The sequence below is a fragment of the Phalacrocorax aristotelis genome, chromosome Z, assembly GCF_949628215.1.
Source record: "Phalacrocorax aristotelis chromosome Z, bGulAri2.1, whole genome shotgun sequence".
NCBI classification, from domain to species: Eukaryota; Metazoa; Chordata; class Aves; order Suliformes; family Phalacrocoracidae; genus Phalacrocorax; species Phalacrocorax aristotelis.
The window spans coordinates 69,073,101-69,098,899 of record NC_134311.1 but is presented as its reverse complement, the minus strand read 5'-3'; the positions used below and the strand labels follow the sequence as shown (position 1 = coordinate 69,098,899).

Genomic DNA, 25,799 nt, shown 5'->3' with positions numbered 1-25,799 from the left:
AAATGCAATCCTGAATGTAATTTAAAAAAAACATATAGAAGGAGTGGCATCTCTGTGTCTGGATTATTTCTGTATTTTAAAAGAGAGACCATTGACTGACAAGTAAAAATGGGGCTTTTTCAGAATGTGAGCCACACAATATTTAGCATACCATATTAAGCTGAACTGATTTTACTTTTTTTTTTTAAGTCTTAAATTTCTGCTAATAGAGCTACAGTCTATTCTGTCCTGTATAAAATGACACAGAAAACATTTACAGTCAGGTAAGCATAAAGTAGGAACAGGTTTAACTGCAGTACTTACTTTTGCCTGGAAACAAAAAGTATGTTGACCCATGTCAATTCATGAATTCTTCCTGAACAAGGACATGAAAATCCAGCATTTGAGAGAGTTTCACATATATTAAAAAAAAATCCAGAAAGAAAGAGAGGAAAAAAGACCCTAAAGTAGAAATATAAACAAAGAAAAAGCCTGTAAGGTTTACAGCTCTGACTGCAAAATATTCAGTCTGGCAGCTCTAGGAGAAATACAACTCTGTGTACTCGTACATGCTCTCCCCATTAGAGGAGGAGTCAGTTTTGCAACACTTATGTTCCTTGCTTGAGGCAAAACAGTGATTCTCTTCAGTGCAAGCACTGTTTGGAGTGTGACAGCTTTAAAGGTGAGAGGTGTGCTCTTAAGTGTAGGAATGCATCAGCAGAAAAAGAATTTTTTTAAGCATCAGCTACATACTCTACAGGTTGTTGTGGCTCCTTTTAAATGTTTATTGCCTAGAATATTTTTTAAGGGAAAACTAATACCCCTTCAACATAAATTGCACCCACAATACTTTTGTGGACCAGTAATCCATGTTTTATATTCTAGAATATCAGAAAAAAAAATTTCTTTTTGAAACAGAATGAAAGGTGTTGGTTTTACATCAAAAAGCTGACTAAACAGAAAAAAAAAAGGAATTTTTTTTCTAATTATCTAATTAAATTTCTAATTTCCCATGATTAGAAAATGGTTTCAGATTATGCAATAGGGCTTTGTATTCTACTGACATACTCAATTATTCACTAGTCATCTACCTCTATTTAACTGAAAATATTTTTACATATTCTTATTAATGCTTTCATTGAATCACATTTTTATCTTGTCTGTATTCATGCCAGTGAACTGAATAGAAAATAAAATGCATGCATGTGTAGTGAAAATTTTTTTAAGCAAGAAGGTTGAGCAAGAACATTCTTTTTCATAACGAAGAGAGATTTCTGTGGTGTGGATATTGTTATTAGGGTTAAGTCTCTCCAATCAAGGTCAGAATTGTTCACGTCTTGTGACCAAATGGACATTCTGCAGACTATTTCAAGCAATCGGTAATTGTATGAACAGTTTCTTGGCAAGACAGGCAAACATTTTCAAGTAAGGAACACATACCTTGTGATCTATCCACACAGAGATTATAAGACTTCAGGTGTGTTTCTTCAGTATGGTTTGGGCTATGCTAACTACCAGCTACTGCTGAAAGGAACAGTTTCACTCTGCACCTCCACCTGCATTGGACCCTTCCATCCATCATGTATGCTGTGTTACCCATTTGGCTCCATGTTAAGACAGTTTAGGGAGCTAAACCAGTGGAAGACCTTTACTTTTGTTTCCTCCTATTGTAAATTTCTGAATAGGCTCACTCTGGGGTCAAACAAATGCTAGAAATAGGGGAACAGAACGCATAGCTGGCAGTAAAGACTCAGTTGATTGTATCATAAAACTATGCCCTAAAATTGATCACAGGTTCACAGCGTTCAGCCAGCTCTGAGCAATTTCCACTAGTGACTCCCTGTGTTGAAAGGGATGAAACTGCTCCTGGTAATTAGGGAGCATGTGCTTGAAAATTTGTATCACCTCAGAAATGAGAAAAGGAACAGAAGGTAGAGCCTAAAAGGTATTTCACCAGCCAGAAAAGATGTGGCAGGCCGTGGCTGGTTGTTTTATTTCTGCATCTGCTTGTCTCTGCCAAACATAGGGAGATCAAAACAGGGCGGTGGAAAAGAGAAACATAAGACCTAGGCAAGAGATTTTAAAATTGAAGGTGAATCAAGAAGTCTCTCCACAGCATCACTATCTCAATTTCTGTAAGAGGAGCATCTGCATGTACATTTTTCCCCTAACCAAAATAGGGTTTATACTCCTGGAATCTGGTTGGTGGGAAAAGAGAACAAAAACTATATCACTAATGATTTAGTGAAAGACAAGATGAGGGATGAGAGTTAAGGACTATCACTGAGATCTCTAACAAGGATAACTTTAGACATTTATATCTGTGCTATCCAGTTTATAGCTAGCTGGCGTAATGCGACCTTGGTAACTGTGGCAGCAGGCAGTGCAGTGTGATAGGACTAAATATCTCCCCAGGATTTTGAGTTAGTTTTTTCATCTTTTTATGAGCACTGTGTGCCTGTGGCTACACTACTAGCCAGTCAGACAAGTCTGTACAAGCACATTCAGCCTCTGGTGGAATACTGCCAAGAAAAGACAACTGTGATCCTAGGAGCACTGGATTAAGGAGAATTTTTTAAGGTAGCAGTAAGATTGCATATGCACAGAACACAGGTCACCCACATTCAAGAAAGATTCTTTCAAATAAGGACAGATGAAACAAAGGGTCACCAAGATAAGGTAAAGGCTCTAAAGCCTATCTACTAAAGAGTGACTGACAGAACTTGGCTGGTTCAATGTGGCAAAGTAAACGTTGAGGCAGAAAATGGAACAGGCGCTTACATGTCCCTATAAATACAATGTATGTCTATGAATACAAAAGAGAGTAAGCACTGGAAAAGTCCAGTAGCTGTTCTTCAGGCTAACGAACAATGTTGGAGCAAAAACAACAGGTAGAAACAGAACACAAATAAAATCAGGCAGTAAACTAATAGGACACTAACCATCGGAGTATAAAAAATGGAGGAGATTTTCAGTAGGGTAAAAAAAGACATAGCTACTTCTAAAATACAGCTTGGCCAGTCTTTGAAAGGGATTGTCATCCTGACTCATCTCATGTCATGTAACTGGTGCATCCACTTTAGAAATTTAGTTTAGGTCAGGATTGTAAGCTGCTCCTACAGTCAGCAGAAAAGATTCTTCTGTGGCTGCTCTAGAAGCATAACAATTTCATTTCCCAAGACTGATTTATTTAGAAAAGTTTGTAGGCTTGGAAACTTAAAATAAGCCAATAAATTCCAAACAGCAGTCCTTACAGGCATCAACAGCTCATTTATGGAAAGGAAGGTTTAGCAAATTAAGAACGCAGGAGCCTAACTTTATCTTCAATATAAGGACATTTGTATCAGAATAACCTCACCAACCTCAGTGAAGTTATTCTGCCTTGGACCTCCATCAGAATTCTGACGTTTAGGCAGAACAGAATTTCACTGCCCTCAAAAAGGGCAAAATAGTGTCACAACAGGAAGCACGTAGGACTGGGAAGAAGGCAGGAAAGAAGACACAAGTTAGAAGAATGAATCAAAGGATGCAATAAGATTTCAGGAAACGGCTTTACAAGTGAGAAAATGCTAAAAGGAGCATGTCAGGCAGTGAGACTGAAAAAGCATACAGGAGGATACTGCAGTCCATCTTTCCCTTTCCCACAGCCCTTATCTACAAAAAACCTCCAGACTTTCTCAGAGAGTAACAGTTTGTATAGGGGCTGTGGCTGCCTTTCTCCACCACCACCTCCCTCCAAAAAAACCAACCAACCAAACAAAACCCCAGAAGAAAACAAACAGGAAGAGGAAAGAGTATAAGAATAAAATAAGAATGCCAAGAACTACAGAAAGAATGGTATTTTCTTCTGCTGCTGTCTTCTTTCTTTACCATGACCTCTTCTAAAGAAGCAGCAGTCAAAACTCTCTGATGTGAGTCTCTTTAGAGATGGACAAAAGGTACTTACATGAAAGCAGCTGGTTCCACAGCTGCTCACTCACCCCTGTGCCTCAGAAGTCCTGCCCCTTTCCTTGTCACACAGCAGGTTCACCACAGAAGTACAGCAAGGATGTCCCTAGCCCATGGTGGCTACCATTTTGACAGAGCTGTAGCCCATGCTATCTGAGAATGCCCTATGACAGGCTGGCAGCTGAAGCTGTGCCTTCTCATTTACCAAGAAGCACCCCAAGGCCAGCAAGTACTGGACATTCTGCATACACCCTGTCATCAAAAATACAGCCTGTCCTTGTTTCTGCATTTTTGGTCATGGACAAAAGCACTGGTGCTGGTTTACTTTCAAGATCTGTTCATAACACATACCACATTTCCAGCCTTCACATTTGTGAGTCTTTTCCACATATTCTTTTCACCTCTCAAACAAAACCAGAATCATTTTAACAGCCAGGGCCTCATGCCACTGTAACCATTCCCCAGATGTCTGCAGCACTCTGCACTTAGGGCACCTTATTCTTGCACTCCTGTACTGGGATGTGTGAGACTGCCACTCGCCAAAGAAATCCCCAGTCTTTTTCCCCCTCAGACATGCTGATGATCTTTGCATTAACCTGTAGTGGATGGCCACGAAGTGGGACCTCACTGAGCGTGACCTCTGTGTGCATAGACTGTGTGGCAAGCAGGCAAGGCTTCAGGATGCAGGAGGTCACAGGGAGTCTGGAGATAGCGTGGGTGTGACTGGCAGCGGCACAGTGGGAGCTGGCATGGGCAAAGGAAGAGAGGACTTCGTGGTCCTGTGGGACCTGACACTTCTCTGGAGTGAGCTTGCTATGTGACTGTAGCAGGCAGGACTTCTGCCAGAAGTAAGTCACTTCTTATCCTGTGTGAAAGTTGTCCTTTAACTAGTGACCAAATAGTGCATCTACCACACTTGCTCATGCCTGCAGCCAGTGCAACTCCTCATCTCTGTTGCTATATTAGAGAAAAATGGGCTTCTACTAAATGAGGTATAATGTGAAGACTTAACTAGCTCCAACCATGCTGAAGGATATTGAAAATCTTATAAGGCCTGAATGAATCAATGAACAAACTAATTAACCAGTCCTTCTAGCTTTACATAAGTTGTTTCCACAGGTTTATTTTTGGTTTGAGATTCTAAACACATATTTGGTATTTACATAAATGTAAGGAATATTCCTGTCATCACTGAGACCTGTTCTTCAGGAATCATCCATGTCTCACGATGTCCAATATACATACAAAATACTTTGATATATTTTTAATACAGCCTGAATACTAAGTGTAACATTATCTAATTCAGCATTTTATCACTTGCCTTTTAAACCACTGTAAATTCACATTCAGTGGTACATTCAGCTGAATTTACTTGTTGATACAGATAAAATTGTTCTTTTTTCTTGGATGGGATCATTGTACAATGTAGCAGCTTCCTACTTCATTAAGCCACGCTGATCACTTGACTACTTCCTAAAAAAATTAATGAAATGTTCCTATATCTCTTTTAATTGTGACTTGCAACAAACCCGTAGCTTTCATCGATGCCTTCAATGAGTATCTCATTCCCTTGCAGTTGGCACATAGTTTATGGTTATTATTAAAACAGAACTGGAACACAGTTGAAGAAGTGGAGATCACATCCACTATCTGTATTTCAGCTCATAATTTCTTATATTTCTGTGCAAAACTTCTCTCATTCTCTCTAATTTAATCATGCGGAAAATGGGAAAAACATACCTGTTTTCTACAAATATGCTTTCTTCTCATGGGAACATTCATGAAATAAAGACGTAATTCATCCTGACTGATTTTTTTTCTTTAATTAAATTATAAACAAAAGTATTTCTGTATCACAACAGCTTGGCTGGTGTGAGATGCACATACACAAATACTGAGTTAACTAGATAAGATGTAACTAAGACCCCGTGAACACAAAGTAGCATTTACCTAATAACACGGTCTGTCTTACTGCTAGTAAGTGACAGACTAGGCAACTCTTTCAGAGTTTAACTGTTTTCATCTCTTTGATCTACAACTAAAGTTACACTATGATATAATGAGTCATTTCCTATTGGATATTTTTACTGTTACAAAAAGCCTACTTATATTTCTAAACCAGAATGTATTACATCTAATTACACAGTGTGACCAACAGAATCTTATGTGTCTGAAAAGATTAATAGAAGAAGAGGTGGTAATAAAAAGCTTTCAAAGGACTTGTGTCCTAGTTATTTAGAATCTCTCTTAAATTCATTCGCACTTAAAATACTGTAAGGAATGGCCCTATCCATTATTGTCGGGCAGATGCAGCTTTTTAAGACACAGTGAACACAAATATGCTTAATTTCTAATTTATGATTGTCTTATGAGCAGGAACTGTAGAAATGTTTTATGTATTGCCCCCCTTCTCAATCAATCAATCCAAAATTCCAATCCATCAGAAATTGCTTAAGTAGATGAGGAGGTTTATGTGAAATCAATAAAGTATGTCATACGTAGGAGGCAGAACAATGTAATGATGATGAGATTCCTTCTGACTGTGTAATCCGTTCATTTATGTGCTTGCCCTAATGTACTTGTCCATGCTGTTCTGCTGATGGCCGTAAGCCCTATGGCCAAGAGCAGTGCCTCCTGAGTGATGTTTAAATTCAACCCTGACTGCAGTAGAATGGCTACTCAAAGATCTTCTCTGAAGTGCGCCTGAATGAATTAGTGTTCCTTGCTCCAGAACAATCTCGTGTATCTGCTCTAACTTCTGGGCCTGACAGCTGTACTCTCCAACAAAGCTGAAAAATATTTTGCCTTTTTATATTTGGAGTTTTCCAAGTCATATCATATACGACATATAATATGATATAATGTATCATATGATGATATGTATCTATATTAGAAGAAAACTCTCCCTTAATAATTTCCAATAAATGTATTAAATCCATTATGATATCAAGCAATGCTCACTTCAAAAAATATATTGCTATTCAAAATCACGTTATATGATCTTTAAGAATCATAATGCTGTCTTACTTAACATATGAATAATCACTGTGCAGAAAAATGTTGGTGAGCAGTATGTCATTGCTTATTGAGTATTCTTTATCTTAACAAGAAAGCAGCTATATTTTGCCTTAGATTGGATGATTAAGGTGCTACTTTATAAAACAGAAATATATGTTTGCTTGAGATTATTCTCTTTCCCAACTAAACATTTATTGGCGTAGTTGGAGGAGAGATAGTGAACTAGATGGACCTTTCATCTGATCCAGTGTGACTGTTCTCCTAACAGTACTTAGCAGAGTTTAAATCAAGAATGACAACAGGATGTATGCTGCATCTTTTCTTCCCATAAATGGACATTCTCAAACCTCCTCCATTCAGTGAGCCTGAAGGAAGATGTCTCTGCCATCATTAACCACCTGATCTTTCAGAAACCAGTGAAAAAAATACCTGGACTCCAAATAGGAAATTTGGAAATAGTTCCCTCGTATCAAGGCTATCCAATTTTCCACTTCATTATTGTCAGCCAAAATAATTTGTTATTAAGGATTATATGCGGGGACTGATTTGCCTTTCGAGCAGAATCATACTTTTTGGTTAGAAGAAATCAGCACACTAAAAGCATTCTAGCTGATCGGATTAATACTGATGTAATTACTGAGAATAACTCTTAGCTATCCTTTTCTTTGTTGTTGTGGTTTTTCGCCCCTCCCCGCACCCCCCCCCCCCCCCCCCCGCCCCTGCCCCCAGCGTGTTGGGCATAACTGCAAGAAAAAACAACTTGTCCCTTCTGATAGCTGACTCTTTCCTTGGTAATTACTAACTTTTCTTCATAAGATTCAATCACATTTTGAATGTGATAGTTTGTTAACAAAAAAACCCAAATAATTATAATGCCTAATTTGTGCTTTTGCTGTTCTAACATAGTAGTTCAAAAAGGGAGAATGTTTCATTATTGTGGTATTCCTACTTCAATTTTGAGCTTTTTTCTGCATATTTATATGAAGAGCAGACAGACAGGCAGACAGTACAAAACTAGCAATGAAAATGGTCGTGACAATTTCTTACAAACCACAGGCTGAAAAGAAGGAATCAACACACGTAACTTTACAATAATACGACCTGAAGAGACTGTAGATGACCTGGAAGAACTGCAACTTCACACAGTTTGCTCAAGCTATTCATGGGACACAACACACTAATCAGAAGGACTTCCATGGAAAGCAAAATAAAAAATAAAACATGTGGCAAATAAACAATATAATGTAGACTCAAAGCACTCTGACAAGTAGAGCTTGGATATGAATTATGTTTGTTTTCTTGGTACTTGAGCTTTAATATCCCAGTAAGACTGCCTATCTGCAGGGACAGCAGCTGGTTTTTATATTTTATTGTTTTCTTTAATCTAAAATAAGAATTTTTATTGAATGTACATGCCTTGCTCTTTGTGCATAACAATAAATGGCTTTTTCAATGGAACTACATATTTGAAAAAACCTCTATAAATACTTTAAAAATTCTGGGCAAAATCATTAAAAATACAAAGCCTTGTAACATTATTTATGAATCACTCTCAGTTAGAAGCAAATAGAAAAAAAATAATGCTAATTTTGTCTACTTATGTTGCTTCTCACGGAATTGTTCCTAGCAAAGAGTAAGGAACTACCATCACAAAATTACAGAAAATGTCATGCACAGAAAATAAAGTGTAAATGCAACAAAAGCAATTTCTTCGTATCAAATTACTGCTATACTCCATTAAGGCCAAGCACACTCTTCTCAATTTGAGGTATGGCTTCTCTAATGAATAAAATCTAAAATCAACCTTCTGACCTTAGGAGGGGAATGACAGGGGATACGTCCCTAATTTCTCATGAGTCACTGGAGAGAGGCACCTTTGAGAATTACAAAGATGGTGATTTGAACAGCCCTTTTAGCTAACCCAATCCAATGTTTTACCACCCTGACTATTTTTGCTTATGTCCAAAACAAATTTCTTTTGTTGCAACATCTGACCACTGCCTTCTCACACTATATACTTTTTTAGAACAGTCTGGCCTTTTAAGTAGTTGAAGCATATATCTAGATCCTCCATTAACTTTCTCTTCTTCAGGCAAAACAAACCCTGTTCCCTCAGCCTCTCCCTGTGCATTATAAAATCCAATCCACTAACCATCCTAGGGGCCCTCTGCTCCAGTTTGGGGAGCACAGCACTACAGATGCAGCTACCCACCCCCTAAAACAGGGCAGTCTACAGTTGCCTGTTTCACAGTAAGAACGCACTGTTGGTTCACATTCAACCTGGCATCCACTGTAAATCTCAGGTCCTTTTCAACAGGGCTGCTACCCTGCCAGCTGGTTCCTAGCCTGTACTGAGGTTACTCATAGAATCACAGAATGTCCTGAGTTGGAAGGGACCCACAAGGATCATCAAGTCCAACTCCTGTCCCGACACAGGACAACTCCAAAATTCACACCATGTGCTTGAAAGTGTTGTCCAAATGGTTCCTGAGTATTGTCAGGCTTCATTCCATGACTGCCTCCCTGGGCAGCCTGTTCCAGGGCTCCGCCACCCTCTGGGGGAAGAACTTTCTCCTAATATCCAACCTAAACCTCCCCTGGCACATCTTCCTGCCATTCCCTCGGGTCCTGTCATGGGTCACCAGAGAGGAGAGATCAGCGCCTGCCCCTCCTCCTCCCCTTGTGAGGAAGCTGCAGACTGTGATGAGGTCTGCCCTCAGCCTCCTCTTCTCCAGGCTGAACAAACCAAGTGACTTTAGCCACTCTTCATACAGCTTCCCCTCTAAACTCTTCACCAACTTCGTGGCCCTCCTCTGGACACTCCCTGGTAGCGTTGTATCCTTAAGATACTGTGGTGCCCAGAACTGCACACAGTGCTCAAGGTGAGGCCGCATCAGTGCGGAGCAGAGCAGGACAATCCCCTCCCTTGACCGGCTGCAATGCAGGGCTTGATGCACCCCAGGACACGGTTGGCCCTCTTGGCTGCCAGGGCACGCTGTTGGCTCATGTTCAACTTGCCGTCAGCCAGAACCCCCAGGTTCCTCTCCATGAGGCTGCTCTCCAGCCTCTCGTTCACCAGTCTGTCTGTACATCCAGGGTTGCTGGGCCCCAGGTGCAAAATACAGCACTTGCCCTTGTTAAACTTCATATGGTTGGTGATTGCCCAGCTCTGTAATTTGCCTAGATCTCTCTGCAGGGCCTCTCTGCCCTTGAGAGTCTCAACAGCTCCTCCTAGTTTTGTGTCATCAGCAAACTTAATTAGTATTCCTTCCAGACCTGCATGCAAGTCATTGATGAAGGCATTAAAGAGTACTGGTCCTAAGATGGATCCCTGTGGAACCCCACAGGTTGCCTGGCCACCAGCCTGATGTAACTCTATTTATCATAAAACCTTTGAGCCCAACCCATTAGCCAATTGCTCACCCACTGCATTATGTGTTTATCCAGCTGTATGCTGGACATTTTGCCTAGGAGGATGCTGCCAAAAGCTTAACTGAAATCCGAAAAGATTATATCGACTGGCGCTTCCCTTTGTTAATTAGGTGGGTAACCCTGTCATGGAAAGAAATTAAGTTTGTTAAGCAGGACTTTCCCCTTATGAACCCATGCTGTCTGGGACCAATGACTGTGTTGTCTTTAGGTGTTTTTCAATAACTCCCAGAATAACCTTCTCCATACTTGTGCAGGCACAGAAGTGAGAATGAGAGGCCTGTAGTTACTGGGGTCATCTCTTTTGCCCTTCTTGAAGACTGGGATGATGTTTGCCAGCTTCCAGTCAACAGGGACTTCTCCAGATTCCCAAGAGCATTGAAAAGTTATTGAGAGAGGTCTCGCTATGACATCAGCCAGCTCTTTAAGTACCCTCAGATGAATCCCATCAGGCCCCATCAACTTATAGGGATCCAGCTGGAGCAGCAAGTCCTGCACAAGTTCACAGTTGATTGGGAGTTTATCATTCCCACAGTTGTGGTTCTCTAGCCCAGGGCTCAATCAGTGAAGACCAAGGTGAAGAAACCATTAAACGTCTCTGCTTTGCCTATGTCTCTGTTTGTGAGGTGACCATGCTCATCAAGCAAGGGGCCAATGTTATTTCTGGCCTGCCTTTTGCTGTTAACATATTTTAAGAAGCCCCTTTTATTGTCCCTCACAGTACAGGACAGGACAGCTTCAACTCTAATTGAGCTTTGGCCACACAAATTTCCTCCCTACAGTGGCGAACACCATCCCTGCAGTCTTCCCATGTTGCCTGACCTTGCTTCCACTGGCCATATACTTTCTTTTTTTCACCTTATTTCTAGAAGAAGATCCCTGGTCAGCCAAGCTGGCCTTCTGCCTCTCCTGCCTGACTTCCTATGCTTTGGAATTGGCTGCTCCTGTGCTCTTAGGAGGTGGTAGGTAAAAAGTGGCCAGCACTGATGGCACCCCACACCTGCAAAAGCTTTTCCCCAGGGGACCTTACCAAGCAGTTCCTGAGCAACCTGAAGTCTGCTCTCCTCATACCCAGAGTTGAGTTCTTGCTGGCAGTTTTCCTTCTGTTACCATAGATTTTAAATTTGACTGCTTCATGGTTGCTGTGGCCTAGGCAGCCACCAATCACCACTTCAACCATGAGACCCTCTCTGTTAATAAGCAGCAAATTGAGCAAGGCACTTTTCCTGGTTGTTTCCCTTTGTACCTATACCAAGAAGTTATCATTCAGATGGTTTAGGAATCTTCTGGACCTGTTCATACCAGCTGTGTGGCATTCCCAGTTGACATCTGGCAAGTTGAAGTCCCCCATAAGGACAAGGACAGATGACTAAGAGGCATTCTTTTGTTTCTTACAGAATAACTCATCAGTGTCATCATCCTGGCTGGGTGGCCTATAGTAGACCCCCAGGACAACATCCAATTATTTGTCTGTCCCTTAATCCTTACCCAGAAGCTTTCAACTGTGCCATCTCCAACTGCAAGCTCCGTGCATTCCAGCTCCTCCACTATCTACAGTGCCACCCCCAGGACCTTGCCTGCCCTGCCCATCCCACCTGAAGAGCCTGTAGCCATCCATCATGGCATACCAGTCACAGGACACACCCCACCAGGTTTCACTTTTGCCAGGTTTCAGTTATACGCCCTCTTAAATGCAGAACTGCATGAGCCTTCTTTTGGTCCACTCCTCAAGCATCTGATCCTCTGGGTTGAATGTCTGCCAATTGTCCTCTCAGCCTGACCTCACCCCCTAATTTACTAACTTTTAAAATTTGCTAATGCTGATGGGTCATCATCCAGGTCACTGATGTAGGTATTTACATTAGACCACCACTAGATTGTCAGAAAGTAAAACTAGCTCTGGAAATAGGGGCAAGAGCAATAGACTGTCTGTCTACCAGTGCCACCTGAGCTATAGATATTAGACGTTCCTAACAGAAGAAAAAGTCACCTCTGCAGAACAAACACTCCTAAAAGTGTTTGAGTGTGCACAGCCACGTGCTGAGGGAACTCCTCCACGTGCAGAGGGTAAGCACCTACACGTTAGGATAATGGGCAGTAGATAGATGGCCACACTCCCTGTCTGGATGTAGATGAGCTTCAGGAGCTAATGTCCCTATTTTAGGCAAGAATCCAGCTGACAGTATTGCACTCAATGGGTATGAGGAGCACCTCTCCCCAAGTGCTGAGGGACAGTAACTGGTAGCATATAAGGCCAGCTCAAGTGACCTGAAGAGGGTTTAGGTGCTCAATACCTCATAGAATATACATACAAATACTATGGAATTTTTATGGAAATAGTTCAAAACAGTGTGTTATCATTATGCACAAAGTTTAGGTTTTTAGAACTGTAGTTTATTGTTACAAAGCAAGATCCCTTCCCCCTCCCCTTTCCCCCTTCCCCCTTCTCCCTTCCCCCTTCCCCTCCTCCCCTCCCCCCTCCCCTGCCCTCCCCCTCCCCTCCCCTCCCTCCTCCTCCCCCTCCCCTCCTCCTCCCCCTCCCCTCCCCTCCCCTTCCCCTCCCCTCCCCTCCCCTTCCCCTCCCCTCCCCTCCCCTTCCCTTCCCTTCCCTTCCCTTCCCTTCCCTTCCCTTCCCTTCCCTTCCCTTCCCTTCCCTTCCCTTCCCTCCCCTCCCCTCCCCTTCCCCTCCCCTCCCCTCCCCTTCCCCTCCCCTCCCCTCCCCTTCCCTTCCCTTCCCTTCCCTTCCCTTCCCTTCCCTTCCCTTCCCTTCCCTTCCCTTCCCTTCCCTTCCCTTCCCTTCCCTTCCCTTCCCTTCCCTTCCCTTCCCTTCCCCTCCCCTCCCCTCCCCTCCCCTCCCCTCCCCTCCCCTCCCCTCTCCTCTCCTCTCCTCTCCTCTCCTCTCCTCTCCTCTCCTCTCCTCTCCTCTCCTCTCCTCTCCTCTCCTATAATGATTCTTTCCTTGAGAATGTTTCTTGTTTTAAAACTCTTTTCATAGCTTCTTACTTCAGGATGGCAAAGCTAACAGTATAATACCCTGGTGTCCATTTCAGTAGGTCTGCTGCACAGACAAGAGAAGAGATTTTCTTCCTATGAATGTCAAAATGGCAGAAGAATTATAATTATGTAGGACACACTCTCGTTTTCAAATATAGTTTGGCGTCTCAGGTTTCACTCTTAAATGCCTCTCTGTGGTAGATTATGTTGCTTTTCCAGTTCTACATAGTATTTCACTATTAGAGACAGGAAATGCTTTTGAAATGGAAGATCTAAGGTATAGGCCAAGTCACCTTGTGGGAGAAATTTAGGAGCTACCAAGCTTCTGGAGAATGCTCAGTTTGTTTCTTGCTTTTTAAAGCAAAGAAACAACCTGTGGAATGGGCTAAAAATTTCAGTTTTACACAATTAAGCACAGAGCAAAGTGATAGAAGGTACGTTGTTCTAAGTATTTAAAAAACATACAAAGACATATACATGTCCTCCTTTCTTCTGGATATGCTTTTTAAAATACAGTATCTTTTTTTTCTGCAAGAATGTAGAATGTCTATTGGAAATTTTGAGAGAAGGTGTATTTTCTCCCATAAATTCTACTCATTGTTTTTTCATTTCCTTCACCAGTTGTCTAAAGTGAGTATTCAGTATACCTTTTTTCAGTCCATCATTTAGAATAATTTAGAAGGTTCCATGTAGAGGCTTTGTTCTACATGGATTCTGTTTAATACTATTTAATTTTTATTACAGTAAAAATACTTATTTGTGAAACACATCAGATCATTATTAACGGGGAAATACTTTAAAAAAACAAGAAAAAAAATTTCTCCCTCAGGATGTTAGTCTCAGAATTTGACTTTCCTTGACGTGTTCTAGATGAGAATTATTATATACTTCTAATGCATCCCATGTGGTTTTCAAGAAAAAAACCCAACTTTCAAAAATAGCGTCCATGTTAATAGAAATAACTTAGTGAAAAAACATTGCCCTCTTAGAAAATGAAGCAGAGAAAAAAAACACTAGTTGTTTATCATTCTGCACCTTGATATGTTGAATTTGACCTCTACATATATATGCTATTTATTTTCTATTCGGCCTTTGTAATTTGACGTAGTTCGCTTTTATATGACTCTGTTTCTTGGGTCATTCTTCAGGTTCTGCCATCATTGAAGAGCTCATGATTTAGCCAAGTTGGTCGTGTATTGAATCACCTATCTTTCGTTTGGTAGAGAGTAATTTGTGTGGATGTCCTTCATATTGTTCCTTTAAGAAACTGCCGACTTGCTTTAGTTGCTGATGCTTCTGTCTAAACGTGAAAACAAAGTAATAGCCTGTCTGGTCCTTCAGCGTTCTGCAAGGAAAATAATTGGTGGAAGCTCTCATTCAAATACTGGTACAGTACCTTTCCACAAAATTATTACAGAAAATACCTGTAAAGAAAAGTAGGTTTTAAGACATGAAATTTTAGAGCTGTAAAACAGATAACCTCTAAGATAAGGTATATACCTGTATGTAACTGAGAATCCTTTCTGAAAAGCTTTAGCAAGGAAATGAAATACAAAGATATAATTTCTTTAAAGAGATGTGCTGCCAAAATTCTAATTTTTGTAAAGAAAAGCAGTTTAAAGTTGTTTCAAAGCAGATGCTAGTAAGCCACTAGGGCAGATGGCTCTTTTAGTTAAAGAACCCAAGTAAAGAAGAGAAACAGTGTTAAACCAAGTGTGGAAGAGAAACACTATCATTAAAGCAAAGTAGTTTTTTCTCATACAGTCAGACAACCAAGCAAAGGCGTGTCTACAATACTAGATGCCGACTATCACATGTCCAGCTGACCTAGAAAGTGGATGGACCACACATGAGCAAAAAGCAGTGTGGTGAAACCGAGTCTGAATTAATAGGCCCCATCTCTCTGCATGGCCTGTTAACTTGAGCTCAGGATGATGCTTTCAGTTTTGATGTTTGCTATCCTTTACTGGCCAGTTCCAATGATAACTCCCCTTATTCCACCTAAATACCTTTGCTGGTGCTAAGTTTTATTCTGCAGTATACTTAATCAATAGTGTCTCATTTCCATGGCGAAATTTCCAATTTCTGTTTCTTGTCTGATTATTGTGCTCTGATATGTCCTTCTTTGGCAAGGTGATTTTTTTTACCTCTGTTCTCATATTCAACTCTATTCTTATCCCATTGCTTTTTAGGACTCTTGTCTTCATTGGACTTTGTAGGATTTTCTCCTTTTGGTTAATTTCTAAAGATTCAGTTCTTCTAGCACCTCTTTCTACCACAAGTTCTGGCTCTCAAACACCATCTACAGCTCTATGTTTGGCTATCACTTAATAAAAAAGAAAGTTGGAATTAACAAAATTTGTATTTTAAAACAAAGCATTTTGCTACATTTAGGAATTACATCTCTTTCTGGAATTCTCTAATGAATGTAACTGAAAAAATTAATCTGCTACTGAAAGTGGTTCTAAGAGGAGAAATATTGTCTAGTTATTAATCAGAATTGCAAAAAGTAGCTGATTGTACCATAGTACTCTGAGATTAAAACATAGAAATATTGCAGTATATGTGAGCAGGGTTTAAGATATGACCTATCAATTTATTTTATTACAAAATGCTTATTTAATTACAATAAAAATATGTCATAAGTATAATACAAGATGTGAATCACGCTGTAACAACTCATCTCTCAAAATATGAAGGAATAAGATACATATCTAGTCAACGCCTCCAAGCATGTTATTTCCTTATCTACCATCAATATAACATAGGACAGTTCTGTTTTACTAGGCCTAGTTTCATGGCAATTAAAACTTCAGTATGATCGATCTCTATGTTATATATCTGCATCGTCTTTGCAGGGCTGTAGCTTTGAAATGGTAAAAAAGACCAATGTCCTCAATATTGTTTGGAGTGTTTTATCTCAAATATCTGTATCAAGATTATATTTCTGTTACAAAAACATGCTTTGTATTCAGTAAGTATAGATTGTTTTTCTTTCCCCCACCCTCCATATGCATCAGTTACTGTTAACAGATAACTGTAGTTTATCTCAGTCAGACAGATGACCATTTCTAGGCTGGTATTTTAATGAAGTGAAGATTAGTCGTAATAATATTCTAACACTTAAGGTGAGTATATGAATATATGCCTTCTATTTTTTTCAAACATAAAAAACTATTCTCATCCAGAGGGAGACTAGCTGAAGTTAATGGCTGCTGAAGCAATTAGGATGCAAAGATGCATTTCTTTATAAAGACAGAGAAATCTAGATAGATTGGAGCATTGGGAAATCACCAATGGAATGACATTTTACACGATGCCAGATTTTGCACCTCGGGTGGAGTAACGCCATGCACAAGTATATATTGGGAGACAAGCGGCTGGGAAGCAGCCCTGCAGACAGGGATCTGGGGGTGCTGGTCGAGAGCAGGCTGAGTGTGAGTCAGCAGTGTGCCCTGGCAGCCAAGAGGGCAAACTGCAACCTGGGGTGCACCAAACACAGTGTAACCAGCCGGTCAGAAGAGGTGATCCAGCGTTGGTGTGGCCTCACCTTGAGTGTTGTGGCAGTTCTGGGCTCCACAATTTAAGAAGGGTGTGAAGGTCCCTGAACGCATCCAGAGGGCAACAAAGCTGGTGAAAGGGCTGGAGGACATGTCCTATGAGGAGGGGCTGAGGAATTTGGGCTTGTCTAGTTTGGGGAAAAGGAGGCTGAGGGGTGACTGCATCACACTCTCTACAGCTTCCTGAGGAGGGGAAGTGGAGAGGCAGGTGCTGGTCTCTTCTCCCTGGTATCCACTGACAGGATGTGTGGGAATGGTTCAAAGCTGCACTGGGGAGGTTTAGACTGGACATTAGGAAGCATTTCCTTACCAAGGGGGTGGCCAAACATGGGAACAGGCTTTCCAGAGAGGTGGTTGATGCCCCAAGCCTGTCAGTATTTGAGGACATTTGGGCAGTGCCCTTAACAACATGCTTTAACTTTTGGTCAGCCCTGAATTGTTCAGGCAGTTGGGCTAGAGGATCGCTATAGGCTCCTTCCAACTGAAATTATTTTCTATTCTATTCTATTCTATTCTATTCTATTCTATTCTATTCTATTCTATTCTATTCTATTCAAAAAATATAAGCAGCTAATTCTTCAAAGTTGCCCACTGCTGGAATGTCAATCCCATTGTTACTGTGTGGTTCAAAGGCATTGATGTTTGCGACATCCTTAGGACAACAAAAAATAACCTATGCCTTCTCAGAATGGCAATGACAGATACATGAAAACTAGTATATGGAAACATATAGACAAAATTTTTCAAATGGCTTGGAAGGAGACCTGTTATGACCCTGACCCCACTGATCCATGTACATTTTCATGTTGACAATGCTCATTTTAACACCCTTCATCACAACCTACACTGCTTGTTTCTTCCGCTCTGATGCCTCTTTAGTTACACTTGTTTGTTTATTTTGCAGGATCTATTGTCAACTGGATCGAGGAACGGGTCCACCTGAAAACAACTTGTAAATTTGATCAGACATTCCACAAAATAAGAGGTTGTTAGTTGCTCAATTCAGTTCACAGTCTCGCTCCACAGTCAATTTTGTCAAAACAGAAGAGAGGCAATGCACTCGGACTTGAAATGAGCAGGAAAAAATTAGGGGAGCTTTTCTTAATCTATGAAGGATGACTGAAGAAATTGTAATTTAATGTAGGGAAATGAAGACTGAATAAAAAGATTATACACCATCAATATTGAAAAGTAGAAAGGTCTTATGCCAGTGCTGCTGTTGAATGTAGAACTTTACCCTAAGAATGACTGCAAAACAGGGTCAGAAACAGCCCTAAGACAGCATCTGCTCTATCTCCAATACCAAAGTGCTTTCTCATTCCTGGAAGACAGTTTTGTAACCTACTGTTAATGATTCAGTGATGGATTTCCACAATCTGCCAAGAAACCTAGAAATCTTAAAAAAAAATCTGCCTTCTCCATAGCCTCTTCTAAACTCTTACCTGAAAGTCTTCCTAATCTCTCACCTGAATAACCTGTTCTGTGTTTTGGAACAATTAACGTTTGTTCTGTGTACCACAGAGAACAGATTAACCAGTTTCTTTTTGCAGTGGCTTTCAAGTATTTGATAAATGTTATCATATCCCTCTACTCTTGTCCTCCTATCTTATCTTCTCAAGATCAAAGACTTCAAGTTTTTCCCTTGTCATAGGTTTCTCTGGATTTCTGAGAAAGCTTTCTGCATTCCCTTAGATTCTCTGAAACCCTTCTACCCCAAAAATGAATTAAGTACTTCAATTTAGTTGCCACCATTGCTGAAGAGTAGAAGGAAAAATACATATCTTACGAAATGTACTCCTTTATATCCAACATAATACTTGCCCTTCTCATGAATGAGTACAACAGGAAGTAGCCGTATGTCTAAGTCAGATGAAATACAATTGTCTGCAAAGAATAACTGAAACATATGGCAAAACAGAAAGTCTTCCTTTTGCAAACAAAGCATAGTTCCAATGTTCAAATAAATTTCATATTCAGATACTTGAAATGAAACACATCAAAAAGTATTCACCAGGTTTAGCTCACACTCAATGTGTGATCTGCTGTATTCTATGGATGCTTTCATTTTTGCAGAATTAGTATTTAGCTGTTCCCCATCCTATTGCTGTGTCCTTATTTTTTGCTACCTAAGTTAATAAGTTCCCATCCTTTCTAGTTGTCTTGTCTACTGCTTTTTTGTAACATGATTTCAATTTTTAAAGGCTATTTTAGATTATCTGACATTGCAGCTCCACCACACCAATTTTCTTTCATTTTTTTACTTGCTAAGTTGATGTTTAAGGATGTCAATAAAAATCCTGTCTGTACTGGATACAGGACAGATGCATATAGAACCCCACTTGATACAGACTTTTGATGCTGAACCATTGATAACTGCCCCTGGTTTGATTTTCCAACTAGTTTTGTTTTCACCCTAACATAAATTAATCTTGACCATGTTTCCCTGTTAGCTTATGAGAATGTCATGTGATACAACATTGAAAATCTTATTAAAATCCAGACGCCTAATATTTACCTTTTGTCTATCTACGAGGTCTGCTATTCTCTCAGAGAAAGAGATCAATCTGCTTTGACATAATTTGTTCATGACAGAACTGCTGAGTTACTCATCGGCTTGTTCCCATCTTGATGGTTGTAAGTAAGTAGTTTGATTATATTGTTCTATTTGTCTCCTTCAAAATTCAACAGATTCCACTAACTCTCCCTTTCGGTATTAACTGCATTCAGCAGCTCATTGAGACTTGACTTCTTCAGTGAAAGCTAATTAAAATCTTTGGCCTTTCCATGTTTTAGAAAACTAAAATTCTTCTGGTCTTTCTCTTCTTTTGCTGTACTAGAGGGATATTTCACATTTGCCAAATTGTCTCTCTTTATTCACATCTCATTTCATGCCTTATGCTTGGGAAAGCTGATAATCCTGAGTTATAAGAAAATGAAGAGCTTATGCTGTTAATAAATTGAGGAAGATTCATCCCTGTTCAACGGCTTTAAACAGGGACTAAACCCAGGAAGATAAATGTGCTGTATTAAAATGCTCTCTGGAGGGAAAGAATAGACAGGGTATATATGGATCTCTGGAAGGAAAATAATTATATTCTACAGTAATATGTGAAAAGGACTCACCAGCAATATTTACTATAGTGAACAAAATAAGATCATAGCACAAGCTCAAGCACTAGTATGCATCTGTCTATACTATTTAACAGTTAGCACACTCCTGTTACAGTTTTAGCCTGTTCAAATCGGCGCTCTTCCAGAAGGTGCACAGAGCATTTGGGAAGTAGCATGGACTAGTTACTGTTCCCTATGGGGAGTATGGGACAAGGCTGTTCTTTTTTGGAGGAAAGACAGTTTTAACGATATGGGTATGGGATGTGTGGTGCCACAGGTTCCCGGGGCTACAGAATTATCCCTGGCTCATTTTATATATCAGTATAGATAGAGCCACTAACTTCTCTCATTAATCAGGGTTTTCCTTTATTTTGAGTGCAAGTGTTCTGCATTTGTCTGAGTTTGTCCCTGCTTTATACAATTCTCTTCTACTCATCTGTTGCCATTTCACCTAGCTTCTGCTTTGTTTGTGCTTACTTATTATATCTGAGGTCAAACAAGAAGTTATGATTTATTAGGGCTGTTGCTTTCTACAGTGTATACCCTCTGCATTGGAGGAGCATATGGTGAGTATAATAGTATACTGTATTTAAGACGATACCTGTTTTATCTCCTGTGAAATATTACAAATTAATTTTCAGAGCTGAAGTCTACAAATTTGGAATCTGGTTGTTTTATTTTGCTGTATTCCTTTCATCAAAAGATACCTGAGTAGTCAAAATCCTTCACTATCACTATTGATAGCAGGTGATTCTACTAGTTGCTCATTAGTTTTGTTTTCTTAATATTTCTAGGTTAATTGTGTTTACTAGGCCCTCATCATGATAACTGCCTATGTTCTTGTCCCCTTCTAAGAACTATCCAGTACTTTTCAGTACACTTATCTGACACTGTATTACAGACTCCAGACCAAGGGTCCAAGCAAACGTCACCAAGCCCCTCCTATATCTATTCATATAGTCAGTACTGAAAGTACAATCAGCCTGTTATGAACTGATATAGCAGAGAATCAGTAGGATAATTAATGTGTGTTACTATAAAACAGTGTAGGTCATTGTGAAGGACAAAGAGGGGTAAAAAGGTGGTGGTGTTTGCTTGGACACTGGAAACAATGCAACCATCAGCTACATACATTTGGAGGAAATGATCTGAAATAAAAGTTGGAAAAGCATTCTTAGGAAACAAGAATTTTACACGTGAATGACAGTGAAACAGGAGCACATTAGTTTGGAATGCACCAAGAGATATAAAACACTTTCTGAAGAAATAGAAAGGAAGGCAGCCTCAGCATGAAAGAACTAATGAGTTCTGTTCATTCTAAATCCAACTTACTGAAAGCTTCCAGTAGCTTGTGACAGAACATTCTCACGCCCTGAACCTCACTGTAACAGAAAGCTGTAAGACAGAGGCTACAGCCCTGGATGAAAGAAAAATAAATTAAAATTAAATTGGTGTAGGTGCTAAAAAGAAATTATCTAAATGCAAAAGAGCAAAGAAGGCAAGGATCAGAGACAACTCAAGAAGTTTCCATTGTGGTAAAAGAGCAGGCCTAAGTAAGTAATGCAACAAAATCCAGATGGTTTTAAAATATTTTTAGTCAAAAAGAAACAGAAAAGCACATTATATAAGAATGTATACAGTTGGAGGAGAATTACCCTAAAGAAAAAGTAGTTTCAAAACCATAAGCAGCAAACAGCTAGAATAACAAAAACATGAAAAGAAAAGGACTCTGATCCATATCTCCCAGTCAACCTCTCAACTAACTGTATGTTGCCTGCTTACAACACTATCTCTTCAGCACAGAGATTTCTGTCTCTGCATGTCTAAAACATTCATAACGTACACCACTAAATTACACTTCCCTGTTTTTAAAGTGTTTGCCGATGCTGTGATGGAATCCTGCAGCTCCTGAACTGGAAAAATTACTACTTCCAAAGATGTAGTTATTTTCCAGTACAGATCTGCCAAAATGACTGGCGTAGAATTGAAATATCTATCCTTCTCTACATGCTGACTGGTATTAGTTATAAGATTTCTTAATATTCACTTTGTTAATGTACAAATCTTCCACAATAAGTACTGCTGAAACTCAGAGGACTTATTTTCTCAGTCAATATTCAGCAGAGACTGTGATACAGTGCTCAACTACTGACATGATGATGAAAACAAAAAATTTCATAGTATATTTACTAAGGTATAATAAAACGTAATGGATAGGTAAAATAATTCATAACCATTAAAATGTAAAATAGCATATATAAAAAATTATAGGTGCCATATTTTTTTCCTAAATGTCCCAGTAGAAGTACTCAATCTGATCCATGTTGAAGGTAGCAAATGGAATACATGCATTGCTTTTTTCCTCGAACCTGAAGTTATTGGATAATTCATTAAAGATGGCAGCAGCATTCAAAAAGTGCACATTAGTGTGATTTAAAACCACACTACATATTACTCAGATGCTAACAAGGTCACTGGAATTTTACAGTCTGAAACTACTACATATAGTCGTAGTTACATCCATGCTTGTGAATCAAACTATTTCGAACATTCCTGGGCATTGGAACCTGATTGCCTATATAGTTAAATTGTTGGGATGGTCCCTGACACAGATTTGGTCCAAGTCATCTAATAGTCTCCCAAACAACTGCAGATCTGGATAAAAGTCAGGTGCTTGCACAAGGGACCAGTCCCAGCAGGCAATCTGGATGCAACTGCAGTGTTTTGGAGGGCAAGACAATTTAAAAATATGGACATAGAGTATTTCATGTCACTTGGCCTCCAAGCCAACTAGGTACATTTAATTTACTAAAAAAGATGCAGCTCTAATGACTGCCTTGCAGAAAGGAATGATGAAGCTTTTTAATATGCATAGGAAGACTACAGATATTGTACTTGAAGTATGTCTACGAAAGAAGCCAGTATGGGTTCCCCACTGGTGAGTCTTGCCGTACCAATCTAGCAGCCTTCTGTGGTGGAGTGAGTACTCACTGGACAAGAGAAGAGCTACAGATGTCATCTATATGGACTTCTGTAATACCTTTGACACAGTCCCCCACAACATCCTTCTCTCTGAATTGGAACATATGGATTTGATGGGTGGACTGTTCATTTGGATGGTTGTGTCCAGCGGGCAGCGGTCAATGGCTCATTGTTCACATGGAGACCAGTGACAAGTGGTGTCCCTCAGGGGTCCGTATTGGGCCAGTGCTGTTCATATCTTCATCAGTGACACAGACAGTGGGATCAAGTCCACCCTCAGCAAGTTTGCAGACAACAACAAACGGAGCGGTTCCATTGACACGCTTGAGGGACGCAATGCCATCCAGAGGGACCTGGACAAGCTTGAGAAGTGGGCACATGTGAAGCCCGTGAGGTTCAACGGGGCAAAGTGCAAGGTCCTGCACCCGGGTTGGGGCAACCTCTGGTGTCAATACAGTCTGGGGGATGAAAAGGAGCTAAGCAATTAAGACGGCAGCATAGAAAAAATGTATGGGTTTGGGTTTGGGCTTGTTTTTTTCCCTCTGTAAGCTCAGGCAAAATCTTTTCAGTTCTAAAGCTGCAGAGGTTGGGGTGGGGAAGAAGGGACTATTCCTTGAGCCTAATATTCCTTACTGCTATTTGCCATGTTTTCTGCATGCTAAAGGAATGGGATTAAGGGCATACCCTCAGAGTACAAAGTATTCTAATATGATTGAAATAATAATCTGATTACAGAAAGAGCTGCACAAAGCTCAAGATGCACACAGTGAATACAGTATGCATGCAAACATGCACATACTTGTGTATCATCATAAGAAAAACTTTGAATCATGGTACTTCTGATCTCATTTACAATTTAAGGATTATTGTCCACTTAATCTATTACTACTACATCCTTATTACCCCCTAAAAATTCTTTGTGTCTGACGAACATACCACACTGTTCATTGGATAAAGAAAAGCAAGACTGTGATTAATCCCATCTAATTCTAGTAATGTATCACAGACGTATAGATTATAAACATATATTTTTCAACAGTAAAGTTGGCAAAATATTGAAAAGAGCTGAGCCATCCTCAGTTTCCTTTAAAATAATTCCAAGCACTAAAACAATGTTCTAGGAAATACTTGATTACTTACAGTTATTTAAAGAAAATCTGATTAATTTCTCTAAGAAAAACTTACTTTCCTGAATAGCCTACTAATTAAGCATGCACCCTGTTAGGGTATTAAATAAAATAATGGGAATGACTGTGGCAAATGCTACATGTATAATATAAGCAAAGGTGTTGGTCAGCCTATTAACAGCTGCAGTGTTGATATAATTTGTACCTGGACTTCTTTACCTACATCATTGTGTCTCTAAGGGCTAAATTTTATGGTATTTTGCAAAGGGCAAAAGATTTGGGATTGGATTTTGTTCTAGTTCTTTATAATTTAGAAGTTTTTCCAGCTTAACATTAAAGGTAAAATCACAGGCAGTTTCAAATGACACTTGGAAATGGTTATATCACAGGAGACAAGGCAATGAAAGTCAGGGAATTGAAAGAAATATTGCTTGCCTTTTGAAATTATGTGAGCTGGTGATATTTCAAGAATCCCAACACCACATATTAGCTGATGTATGCTAGACAACGTGTGATTTAACATGTATTAACTAATTAAGATAAATACAAGGCGGCTTTGGCTTCAATAAGATTACTTAAAAGGTTAAAGTCTTTTTCAGCGGAGCCAAAATTTTCAATGAAGCCATCTTTGTATGGATAACACCTCTCCCCCCAGTTCAAACAGAATTTAAATAGTTGTCTGAGACTGATTTACATTTTATTAAAGTAACTTCTTATTTCAGCTGGAAAGCACAGAAATAGAAAAATACCTTTCAAATTACTAATGCAAAGTCTAATCCAGTTTGTGGATTAGAATTCTTAACTGGTTTAGCTTGTTGAAATAGAAAACCATGTAGAAAGATTATAGATCCAAGATCCTGAGATACATTCAACCCAAATGCCAAGTAAAGAAGTAAAAAGGGAAGTTCTGATTTTGGCTATTCATTATACTTTCTTCATTTGTAGTCTATTTTTATACTTTTATTAGGGTGTTCAATGGTTCCTAAAATTCAGACACTCTAATATAGCCAAAATAAGAATAATATTGCACATTAAATATACAGCACTATCAAAAGAAAAAGAATACCAAAACCAAGAAATTAGTTGTATATGCACATGGAAATTGGAGGAAGTTAGATGACAGTTTCTACCTTAGTGAACAACTATCACTAAAAGATAATTACTTATAGATAATTTAGTCCAAAGCAAAAGCTGATTTTGCCACCTCTCCTGTTGTAGGCCAAGCAGTTGGCAGTTAGTAAAAGTAACCTAAACTGAACCCAAAATGTAACAAGACAATGAGTAGCTGCCACAGTGATTTATGTCTTCTTAAACAAGATTGAAAGAGATAAAGAAAATAGCATAACAGCTCAGAGAAGTAAAACAACTGCTGAATTAAGTGAAAACACAACAAACAAGGAACCGGGAAAAATACAGAAAGTGACCAAAAATACCAACCTCTGAACACTCAGAACAAAGAAAAGCTGAGTAGTTCTGAGTTACATAATTTCCAAGTTCTCCAGACTGCCAGGGTATTTAGAGAACAGATGTAAAATCTCATTAACAGGGATTACACATCACTGGTGAGCTTTGCATAGTTATATATACAGCCAGTAAACTTTGCCCATTATGTTATGGACGGTCTTTAGGTCACTGACTGCTTAACTACCCA

At 39.6% G+C, this 25,799-nt stretch overlaps 1 protein-coding gene across 3 annotated transcripts in view; it reads right to left on the bottom strand.

The window, feature by feature from the left end:
* PRLR (prolactin receptor) overlaps positions 1-25,799 on the bottom strand; it is a 187,872-nt gene that overhangs the window by 116,844 nt on the left and 45,229 nt on the right. The window contains exon 1 of one of the 3 annotated variants that reach the window (XM_075079163.1): positions 304-562. The exons of 1 other annotated variant lie outside the window; for it this stretch is intronic. The gene's annotated coding sequence lies outside the window, so the exon portion shown is untranslated. Of the gene's footprint in view, positions 1-303; positions 563-25,799 lie in introns of those variants that run through there. One more of the 3 variants, XM_075079165.1, reaches the window with a different exon arrangement.